Here is a 12,702-nt window from a genome sequence, read left to right on the forward strand (position 1 = left end):
AACCGTTTAAAGGCATTCGACGCGCTTGAAAAGTGTGGGAAACACGCATGGTGCCACATCAGCACATTGCACAGAATACCCAACCTCCGCATACTTCAAGTGTTTAGTAGGTTAGTACAGTGGTTAACTGAAATTTTTTGTCAACTTGAAGTGGACGTCGATGCATTCTGCCATTTTTAAATTATTAGGAGGCACTCAGCTTGTTTCATCAACACATGGAGGTGAACTTCTGAAAATTTTATTGAAGTGACATGTTATGGAACTTGTTTTCTAATTTTTATCACAGAAGTCTTTTTTTTTTTTTTTTTTTAAAGAAACTTAGAGAAAATACTTTTCAAAAATATTTTGACTAATCAAATATTGAAAAATTGTTGTTGCCCGCACCAAACACATCGTACGCTTAAGTTATTAAATTATTCTCGTTTGCTCTGAAGAACATGAACGTTATTCCATCATCATGAATTTGCCATTAAGATTATATGTATGGAATTATCAATTCACTATCGTCGCCAAAAACATAAGAAAAAAGAAAGGAGTGTTAGTAAACTTAAGACTTAAGTGGACCAAAAATACTTTCAGACTCATCAAACCAACATCCTGTTTCTTTGCATCGTGGTTATATATGGAAGACAAGTAGGCCTACTCCATAACATAAGGGATGATTTTGACTAAAATTATTAACTATCACTATATCTTTTGCTATTTATATTTACACATCAATTACTCCCTCTTCCGATGTCCCACCATTATCTCAATCCACCACTTATAACTTGTTTGACCAAACTTCTAAAATCTATTTATTTTAAAAAATATGTTTTATCATAAATTCTTTTAAAAAAGTTCTTTTGGAGAGTAACAGTTTATCTTTGACCAATCAATTTAAAAAATACTTTTGTTAATACTAGAACAACAATTTGTGCTTTGACAAAGTTCTAAAAGTGCTTCTATTGTAAAGCTAATTTTTTCCGCTTCAGAAAAACTAATTACGCTAATACTCAATTTTTTTCTTTTCTTAAAAATTGGTCAAACGCCTTAAATCTCTGAAATAAGTACTTCAAAGAAAGCACTTTGAATTTGTCAGAAGTTTGGCCAATTAAGTTATAAATATTCAATCAAACGCTACAAATGATTTCGAACACAACTTCTTACAAAAATAATCTTTAATATATAATACGTTTATTTATACTGATCAGTTTACTCATACTATAAAGGGCCTGGTCCTCTAGTTATAGGATAGTTACTAAAGACACAAAATGAAGGGATAAATTAATGAGGAAGGGGAAAAGAGTTAAATTTGCCCATGAACTATGCGAAATAGAATAAAATTTATCTTTCGTTAATAGTTGGGGCTAAATATGTCCTCGCCGTTGCTAGTTGGGGAGAAATTTACCCTTGAATTATGCGAAATTGAACAAATTTGCCCTTATTTTTAAATGGTGGAAGCTTAGCACTCGATGATGCCACATGTTGTTTACCCCAGATTTGGTAACCAATTGAATTTGTATGTGGATATAGGATATGTGCTTGGGCCTAAATATGGATTACAAAGAGTGGATAAGAACGCTTTTTAATACACAAATAAGGAGCATAAATACCGGCTGCTTACACATATGACGAGTTGATTGAAGAGGTTCAACAAGAATTGGATTTATATATATATATATATATATTGTGTTACAAATGCTCTTGAAAGTGAAGGAAGAATCAACCGAACTAAGGGAGGTGGGAGTACTCTATTTATAGTAATGAGCCCATGGACTTTCTCCAACGTGAATCAATAAAATAGTAATAAAAGGGACAGCCCCTGCACGGGTTTGGTGTGATGTGACTGATGACGCCGTCTGACACACGCATAGTTGGTAGCTGTCCATGATGTGATACCACTGACGCGTCCCAGCAACGGTCACAACGAACAACGGACTCACGGAGACCGGACCAACGGTGATAAAACCCCGGAAAGAGATCCCGAACCCTCGGTGGCTTAGAGACCGGGTCAGACGGCGCTTCCACTCGGCTTCAATCAAAGTGCTTATCCGGAAAGGTGATGTCCTCGTACGAACTCTCGCCCCTTTTCCCTCTCCGATCCATGGTTGCCCCGGATTTACCCGTATTCGGTTTTTTACCGTATACAGATAGCCCCCACGCTTCCCGGACCAACGATCCATCGGAGTGACGGGAAGTGAATGAATCATACATCCGACCGTCCGGACGACCTATCCTTATCTCCTTATTTTGGTGGGAATGGGTGCGTCATGTCTTCCCCTTTGCCGGCCACGTGTCCTATTCCGGATGGTCCGTTCCTGTCAACCGCCTCTTGCACGTCGTTTCGCGTCGCATTAATGACGTGACATGTGGAGATCCTCGATTGGCCGTCCTCGATAACCGTTCCCTTCCTTATGCCTATATAAAGCCCCTCATTCCCTCATTTTTTCACTTTTTTCGATCTGTCCTCTCTTTTCCTCTTCCCTCTGTGTTCCAGATCCGTCCTTTCTATTACAAATTTGTTGCCAAATCTTCTCTTGTTTATACGAAAAAGAAGGGGGGATTAATTTTGTCATCATTCTTGCCAACTGCTCTTTGCTTCTTCAAATTGTTATTTCCTTCGTTTCCTTTGCGTTGTTTCCCAAAATCCTTTTCCTTCCATTCCTTCAACATGTCTAAAACCACTTCTACCGAAGTTCCTTCAGTTTCATCCCCGAGGGCCGAGGCTGTGTCCCCGACTAAACAAAAGAGTAACCCCGAAACTACGGCCTCAGATATTATACCGGCCAGATTTAACTTCAATAAAGACCTGGAGGCGGAAAAGCCCTCTGCCGTCTCAGACCGGGGATACGACGTGAGGCGATATCCTTCCTCCATAATCGAGGATAAACTCAACACAGTCCGGGCAGACTGTGGGTGGGACACACGCCCGGTAGGGGTTTTTGCACCCGGGCCAGACGAATCCGTTACCGATCATCGGGAAGGGTTCTTGTACGTATACACTTATCCCTTTACCCTTAAGCTCGATCCCCTGGTTGATCCGGTCATACTGGATATGTGCCGGTCCTATGGCGTAACTTTGGCTCAGATCGGCCCAATTGTTTGGAGGGTCGTTGCTTGCCTCCGGTTGCTAGCCAACAGAGCTGAGAAAGAATTCTCACTGGGCCACCTAATATTCCTGTATTCCCCAAGAATATTCCGGGGCGGTGTCATAAAACTAACCAAGCGCAGCCGGAACCCGTTCTTCTCGAAGATGGACGAAGATCGGGACAGGGGTGGTTAGAACGCTACGTCCGGGTAAAAACCGAGGACATAATCCCGGCCGCCCATCTACCTTTTCCAGAGAAATGGAACGACAAACGTAAGTTCGAACCTTTGAGCAATCGCCCTTACCTGTTCAGTCGCTTATGGTATTGTTTTCTCACCGCCCTTTCCTTATTTTTGTAGCAAATGGGTTTGTTCCCCCGGTTATCCGAGATCTGAGCGAGTGGGTCACGACGCTCCTCAACCAGCTTCCCTATGAAGACCGGACTTGGGCCCACTTGTCACGCGGTCGATGGATCGCTCAAAATCATGGTAACATTCGACTTTCCTTCGATCTTGCTGCATCTTTAGCCATTCGAGGTCGTCTTTTGTCGTTCAGGTTTGCCGAAGGGCTCGGTGGCATCTAGATCGGAGTCGGGGGCCGCTTCCCCTGCACCGGCGTCCGCGTTCGATACGGCGGGTTCCTCCCGTGTTCTTGCCGAAGCCACCAAAAGAAAACGGCCCTCAGAAAAGGGGCAGCCGTCCAAACGAAAGAAGGCAAGAAGCGTTGCCCGGCCCCAGAGAGAGGAAACGGAGCCCGACATCATAGTTCGAAGGGTCGAACCGGCTCCGTCAACAGCCCCAATACCCGAGGATACTGCCTCCGAACCGCCCTTGCCTTCTATCAATGAAGGTATCTTGATTCCCGTTCTTCCTTCAGGTGCGGAAGAAATCCTTTCCCCGGCTCCTCTTCGGTCGGTTGACTTTGTCGATATTTTAGTGAAACTTCCTCGGAAGATACTCCCCTGCAGAGGAGTAAAGGAGCCGGGGAAACGACTGTTACTGCAACCGATCAAAGGACCGTTCCAGTTCCGGAGACCGAAGCCCCCATTCAGGCTCGCCCATCGCCCGGCCACGAACCTGTTTCTACTCCGGAGCCCCCGGTCCTTGCCCGGAACATCGAGTCTACGCCAAGCTCGTCTACCCCCGCCCCGAGGGTTGAAGACTTTGAAGATATGTTTTCAACTACTCCTCCTGCTACCGGTGAAGCTGCGGGTTTTGGCCATCTTCCAATTCCTCGGGTCACGAAGTCGGCCCACCGACAGTCAGAATCTGGCTCTAGAGACAACCTGGTGACTATCTTCCCAGCCCCGAGCGTAGAACCAAGAAGGACCAGATCGGCCGTAATCACCGTCCCCGAGGATTGTGGCTTTATATCACGTCCGGTAGGAGTAGCAAGTTATTTGCGTCCTCTCGTCTCCGACTCGGACAAGCGTAAAATGACCGGGGTCACCTGGCAGTGCCTTATGAACGAAGGCATGCACGCGGGAAACCGGGTAAGACTCTCGGCCATCTTTGTATATCAATAGACCTTATGCTCATTTCGTTTGATTCTTTACGTTTGCTTTCTTTGCAGAGTGTAGTACTGGCAAATGAAGCCTTCATTCGTGCCCAACACGAGATGGATGATCTTCGAGGCCAGCTAGATGCCCAAGGCCGAGAAACGGAGAAATACAAGCAACTCCTCCGAGAGAAGGATGAAGAGTTGGGTCGGGCCGCCGTTCTTGCCAACCTTCGTCCCGAGCTTGATGCGGCCAAGGACGAAAATCGTCGTTTGAAAAATGAGTTGGCCGCCACGACTGATTATAACCGAAGCCTCGAGGCTGAGAAGATTTGTCTTAGCCGAGACAAAGCTCAATTTTCGTCGAGGCTGGATGAGTTGGAGACCACCGTGTCCCAACTCCGGGGGGAACTTGATTTGGTGAAAGCCGATGCAGCGAGCTTAGCCGGGAGGAATCGGCTACTGGAATCTGATACCGCTCTATATAAAGAACGCATGAAAGTTTTCGAAAAGAAAGCCGAGGAGCGGTCTCAGATAAGTGAGGGCTTAAAAGTCGAGCTGGAGGAGGCGGTGAGTGCCAGCGATGTTCTTAAGGCCGAGCTAGAGGCTGCTGTCCATATGAGGACTATTGCAGTGGCGGGCCGGGCCGAGCTGGAGACTAAGTTGGCTAAAGTTGAGGCCGATTTGGAAGAAGCCTGGAAAGGCGTGGAAACGGCCGAGGCCCATACTGCCATTGTCGCCGAGTATGAGAAGTGGAAGTCTCGGCGACTCACCCTCGAAGAAGCCGATCGCGGATTCTCCGATCTTCCGGCCCTGATAAACCAGGCCAAAGAGATGGAGGAGGAGGCAAACCATGCCCTCGGGTCCGACTCGGATGATTCCGAACGAACCGAGTCCGATCATTCTGCCTCTAGCCATGCCGAGTAGCATAGGATTTTTTGATGTAAATGTACTCTTTATAAAAGTATCCTTTGCGTACATGAAAGTTGCACTCCTCTTGTGTCTTCGTTTGAGTGCTTGTTTTTATTTTACCTTGAATTATTGGTCCATTTTTCGGAAGAGATGATCCGTAGTCATTGATTAATTCTGCCCGTGGGACTTACCAAATGTTTTGTGGGCTTCAGACCTTTCTGTGCCCATGATAGGGGCTTCTCTAGGACCGGCGTTTTTCATGGCCGGTTTGCGATGACCTCATTGGCCTTGTCTAATATAGGCCATAGTGTCCGGTACAGGGCGTATCAATTGAGCAATGCCGAAATACGGTCATTGTAATGGTTTCTGTATTGCAAGTGTTTATACATATGAGAAATTTCATTTCTTGTATCTTTACCGTAGCAAACATTAAATGGGACACGATTCATTATGATCGTTTGGTCTTTACATCGGAGGAGGTGGCTGGTGGCCGGCCTTTGTTTTTGCCGTGGCAAATGCTGGATGGGACACGATTCATTATGATCGTTTGGTCCTTACATCGGAGGAGGTGGCTGATGGCTGGCCTTTGTTTTTGCCGTGGCAAATGATGAGCTTCTTTCTTTATTTCTCTTTATTGTTTCATGCTTCGATGTGGGTACTGTGCCCTTTCATGCTCCGATGTGGGTACTGTGCCCCCCTAACACTTATCCGAGCTTCGGGGTCGGGTGAGTGTTATCAAGCCCCCACTCGGAAGATGTAACCTCGGGTGTCCGAGTTCTGGCCCTTTATCTTCGTTGCGTAGCACGTTGTACTTGTTGCCTCATTAAAAACCTCGTCGGAAAACCCATTTTGGGACAAAACCGCACTAAGGAAAAGAGTGCAACACGTGCTTTCAGTCCTAAATTCTATTTTTGTGCCGTCCTCGACTTCCTGTAAAAAGGCAGTACGGTTAACAAAAGGTATATGAGAGGATCATACCTTAGCAGTAGTATCTTTTTAGATGGGCTACGTTCCAGTTGTTGCGCAGGCATTGCCCATCCATGGACTTCAGCTGGTATGACCCTTTGCCCGTTACACCGGTCACCTTGTACGGTCCTTCCCAGTTTGGTCCTAGCTTTCCCTCGTTTGGGTTCTTTGTATGCAAAGTGACCTTTCGAAGTACTAAGTCCCCAACTCGAAAATGCCGAAAGTTGGCTCTCCGATTGTAGTATCTTTCCGTTCTCTGCTTTTGGGCCGCAATACGGACCAATGTTCTTTCACGCATCTCATCGGCGAGGTCGAGTCTTACGGCCATGGCCTCCCCGTTTAATTCCTCGGTTGTATACCTGAACCGGAGAGTCGGTTCGCCGACCTCGACAGGGATAAGGGCTTCGGCCCCGTACACCAATGAGAACGGGGTCTCGCTCGTGCTATACTTGGCCGTGGTTCGGTACGCCCACAGCACCTCGGGTAATACTTCTCTCCAATGGTGCTTTGATGCTTCTAGCCTTTTCCTTAGGTTTTGGATTATTGTTTTGTTTGTGGATTCCGCTTGTCCGTTTGCACATGGGTGATATGGGGTCGACACAATCTTCTTGATCTTCAACCCTTCAAGAAAACTGTTGACCTTGCTACCCACGAACTGAGGACCGTTATCACAAGTTATTTCGGCCGGAATGCCAAAACGGCAGACGATGTGATCCCAAATGAAGTCGATAACCTCCTTTTCTCTGATTTTTTCAAAGGCCTGTGCTTCGACCCACTTAGAAAAATAGTCAGTCATAAATAAGATAAAGCGTGCCTTACCTGGTGCCCGGGGTAACGAACCCACGATGTCCATTCCCCACTTCATGAACGGCCATGGTGAGACCACCGAATGCAGCAACTCCCCAGGCCGGTGAACCATCGGGGCATGCCTCTGACACCCGTCACACTTTCGGACAAAGTTTCTCGTGTCTTCATCCATCCGATTCCAGTAATATCCGGCTCTGATAAGCTTTCGGACCAGAGCTTCCGCACCGGAGTGATTTCCACAGGTTCCTTCATGTACTTCTCTCATCACATACTCCGTTTCCCCAGGGCCCAAACATTTAGCCAAGGGTCCGTGGAAAGAGCGTCGGTATAATTGGCCGTCCACTAAGCAAAAACGGGCTGCCTTTGTTCGTAACGAACGTGACTCCTTTGGGTCGCTTGGGAGCTTATCATCACGCAAGTAATGAATGTATTTGTTGCGCCAATCCCAAGTCAAACTTGTTGAATATATTTCGGCGTGTCCGCTTTCTATGGCCGTGTTTGATAGTAGCACCGTTGACCCGGGGTTGATTTTGGCCCCTTCGACCGCAGATCCCAAATTTGCTAATGCATCGGCCTCGCAGTTCTGTTCTCTTGGTCTATGCTGCATGGTCTATTTTTTAAATCGGTGAAGCACCACTTGGGTTTTCTCGAGGTACCTCTGCATCCGTTCGTCCTTGACTTCAAACGTGCCATTCACCTGGTTTGCGACCAAAAGCGAGTCGCACTTTGCCTTGATAGTTTCTGCCCCCATGCTCCGGGCCAACTCCAAACCTGCAATCATAGCCTCATACTCGGCTTCATTGTTAGTTAATTTGGCAGTTTTGATGGACTGTCGGATGACATCACCGGCCGGGGCCCTAAGGACAATACCAAGCCCGGAACCTCTAAGGTTCGAGGCCTCGTCCGTATGCAGAGACAAAATGCCCGTGGCCTTTCCTGAGGTTAGTAGGAATTCTTTTTTGACCTCGGGGACCATGGCCGGGGCGAAGTCTGCTACGAAATCGGCCAAGATTTGGGATTTGATGGCCGTTCGGGGTCTGTATTCGAGGTCGTAACCGCTAACCTCTACAGCCCACTTCGTTAGCCTACCCGACAACTCCGGTTTATGCATGATGTTTTTCAAAGGATAAGTAGTTACTACACATATGGGATGGCTTTGAAAATAAGGTTTAAGCTTTCGGGAGACGCTCACCAGTGCTAATGCCAGCTTTTCCAAATGGGGGTAACGGGTCTCCGCGTCCCCCAATGTTCTACTCACATAATAGATAGGGAATTGCGTACCTGATTCTTGTCGGACCAAAACGCCGCTTACCGCCACTTTGGAGACAGCTAGATATAGAAATAGTGTCTCACCCGCCTTCGGCGTGTGCAGTAGAGAGGGGCTAGACAAGTATTTCTTCAAATCCTGTAGAGCTTCTTGGCACTCGGGTGTCCATACAAAATCGTTCTTCTTCCTGAGCAAGGAGAAGAACCGGTGACTCCTGTCCGAGGATCTCGATATGAAGCGACTTTGCGCTGCGATTCTCCCGGTGAGTCTCTGAACCCCCTTTATGTTGTTCACCACCTCGATATCTTCGATGGCTTTGATCTTGTCCGGGTTGATTTCGATCCCTCGGTTTGACACCATGAAACCCAGGAATCTGCCAGATCTTACTCCGAAGGCACACTTCTCCGGGTTGAGCTTCATGTTGTATTTGCGAAGCACATCGAAGGTTTCCTACAAATGCTTTAAATGGTCCTCTGTTTCCAGGGACTTAACAACCATATCGTCAACGTAAACTTCCATTGTTTTCCCTATTTGTTCTTCGAACATTCCATTAACTAGGCGTTGGTAAGTTGCACCGACATTTTTTAATCCGAAAGGCATGACATTATAACAGTAGGTCCCGTACCGGGTGATGAAGGATGTTTTCTCTTGGTCCTCCGGGTACATCCGGATCTGGTTATACCCGGAGTAAGCGTCGAGAAAACTCAACATCTCGTGCCCGGCCGTTGCATCGATCGTTCTATCGATGTGGGGCAACGGAAACGAGTCCTTCAGACATGCCTTGTTTAAATCTTTGAAATCAACACACATTCGAAATTTGTTACCTTTTTTGGGTACTACCACAACGTTAGCCAGCCACTCCGGGTATTTCACTTCCCGTATGGAGCCTATTTTCAAAAGTTTTGTTACCTCGTCCTTCACGAATGCGTGTTTAGCCTCCGCCATGGGTCTTCTTTTCTGCTTTACCGGAGCAAACCTCCCGTCCAGGCTGAGCTTGGGAGTTGCTATGTCTGGTGATATACCTGTCATATCTATATGCGACCATGCAAAGCAATCGGCATTAGCACGGAGGAATTCAATTAATTGACGCCTGAGCTCTGGGGTGAGCCCCGTGCCCAGGTATACCTTTCTTTCCGGGAGATATTCGAACAGGATGACCTGCTCCAGCTCCTCCACTGTCGACTGGGTTGCATCCGAGTCATCTGGCATGACGAACGATCTGGGTACCTCGTAATCTTCTTCTTCATGCACCGGATTAAACTCGGCGCACTTTGATTGCTATTTGGGAACTTCTCCTCCTATTGCACATTTCTCTTCCGGCCCCTTGGGCCGATGTGCTACTTCCTCTACTGCGAACATTTCCCTTGCAGCGGGCTGCTCGCCTCGGATGGTTTTCACTCCTTCCGGCGTGGGGAACTTCAACAGCTGGTGTAGTGTTGAAGGCACGACCCTCATGTTATGTATCCAAGGTCTGCCCAATAGTGCATTATATTTCATGTCCCCCTCGATCACGTAGAACACCGTTTGCTGAATGGTGCCACCCACATTTACAGGCAGTGAGATTTCCCCCTTTGTGGTTTCGCTTGCCATATTGAACCCACTTAATACCCGGGCCACTGGTACGATCTGACCGAGCAGTCCCATCTGTTCAACCACCCTCCATCGGATGATGTTGGCCGAGCTACCCGGGTCAACCAAAACGCGTTTGACCTTAGTTTTAAAGACCAGTATAAAAATTACCAATGCATGATTGTGGGGTTGGATGATGCCCTCCGCGTCTTCATCATTAAAGAAGATAGATCCCTCGGTCGAATGATCTCGAGTGTGCTTTTCACGGACAATAGAAATCTTTGTCCGTTTCATTACCGGCCCTCGAGGGGCATCAATGCCCCCCACTATCATGTTGATTGTATGTTGGGGTTCAACAGGCTCGGGCATTTGATAAGATTCTCTTTCCTTATAGTGATTTTTGGCCCGCTCGCTCAGCAGATCTCGGAGGTGACCATTTTTCAATAGCCGGGCTACCTCCTCTCTCAATTGGCGGCAATCTTCAGTTCGATGACCGTGGGTCTCGTGATATTCGCACACTACACTTGGATCTCGCTGACCCGGGTCCGTCCTCAATGGTTTAGGCCATCTTACATCGGGTATACGTCCAATAGCCAAGACAAGTCCCGAAGTACTAACGTTGAAGTTGTACTCCGAAATTTTTGGAGAAACTTTATTACTGGCGGAACTTCCGGTGTCGCTCCTAAACGAGAGTCCCCGACTGTTAGACCGGCGTTCAACCCGCTTACTGCCCCGTCCCGAGAAATGGCTCAGACTCTCTATTGCCTTTTCTGACCTGAAATTTTGCTTCTCCGTATAGGGATATGGCCGAAACCTCTCTTTCAATGATTCGGACTTGCCTTCATATCCCTTCCTCGGTGCCTCGAAACCTCTATTTACTTTGGTCCTTACCGGAGGGAGCTCGAATTGATCATCCTCCACCCGGATCTTTGACTCATACCTGTTGTGGACGTCGGCCCAAGTTACGGCCTCATATTCTAACAAATTCTCTTTCAGTTTGGCCGAGGCCACCGAACTTAGCATGTTGAGTCCTTTTGTGAAGGCCTGTGCGGCCCATTCTTCTGGCACCGGAGGGAGCTCCATCCGTTCCCTCTGGAACCGGGTGACGAATTCCCGTAGCAGCTCATCGTCCCTTTGGGTTATCCGGAAGACATCAGCCTTACGGGCTTGCACCTTTATCGCACCGGCATGTGCCTTTACGAACGCATCAGCGAGCATTTCGAAAGAAGTGATCGAATGCTCGGGTAGATGGTCATACCACGTTAATGCCCCCTTCGACAGGGTTTCCCCAAATTTCTTTAACAACACCGACTCGATCTCATCTTCTTCCATATCATTGCCTTTTATGGCACAAGTATATGAGGTCACATGCTCGTGTGGGTCTGTGGTGCCGTCATACTTCTGTATGTCGGGCATTTTGAACCTCTTCGGGATCAGTTTCGGGGCCGCACTTGGCGGGAAAGGCCTTTGGATGTACCTCTTCGAATTCGGCCCTTTCAGTAGAGGTGGAGCCCCCGTTATCTGGTCCACCCGAGAATTGTACGTCTCGACCCTCTTCTCGGTCGAATCCACCCGTTTTGCCAAGGTCTCGAGCATTTTTAGGACCGCAGTTGAGGAGCCGGCTCCGGAGCCGTCGCTCTCGATCATTCGTTCTCCGTTTCTTCTGGTTTCAACCGTACCTTTTGACTTTACCGGCCCTGCTTCACCCTTTCCGCTCTGCAGTTGAGCAATCGCTAGCCCTTGCTCGGCGATTGCCGCCCTTTGTTCCTGCAACATTTCAAAGATTAAACGCAAGCTAACGCCGTCGTTTGGCACGTCTGGCTCTCTCCGGACCCTATCCCGGGATAACGTAACAGAATGGTGAGTGTTTAGAGGATCGGTTGCAGGCGGAACGGCATTCTCTTGATCTACGGTGTTTTGCCGGTTAAGTCCTTCCCTTGAATCAACGGGGTTCGGATCAGCGGGGTTCGGCAATGCCCGCAGTCCGCTCCCTTCGTTTTCCGCCACTATCTCGGCATTATTGACATGACCGGATTGCTCGACGTCAGCCATTTGGACCGTTTTCACAGAGACGGAGAGGGAGTTTTTGATTTCGATGAATACGGTGGAAGTCAAGGCCAAAGACCACTATTATCCTAGCCCCACGGTGGGCGCCAAACTGTTTACCCCAGATTTGGTAACCAATTGAATTTGTATGTGGATATAGGATATGTGCTTGGGCTTAAATATGGATTACAAAGAGTGGATAAGAACGCTTTTTAATACACAAATAAGGAGCATAAATACCGGCTGCTTACACATATGACGAGTTGATTGAAGAGGTTCAACAAGAATTCGATTTATATATATATATATTGTGTTACAAATGCTCTTGAAAGTGAAGGAAGAATCAACCGACCTAAGGGAGGTGGGAGTACTCTATTTATAGTAGTGAGCCCATGGGCTTTCTCCAACGTGAATCAATAAAATAGTAATAAAAGGGACAGCCCCTGCACGGGTTTGGTGTGATGTGACTGACGACGCCGTCTGACACACGCATAGTTGGTAGCTGTCCATGATGTGATACCACTGACGCGTCCCAGCAACGGTCACAACGAACAACGGACTCACGGAG

The sequence above is a fragment of the Lycium barbarum genome, chromosome 6 (genome assembly GCF_019175385.1).
Source record: "Lycium barbarum isolate Lr01 chromosome 6, ASM1917538v2, whole genome shotgun sequence".
Classification (NCBI taxonomy): Eukaryota; Viridiplantae; Streptophyta; class Magnoliopsida; order Solanales; family Solanaceae; genus Lycium; species Lycium barbarum.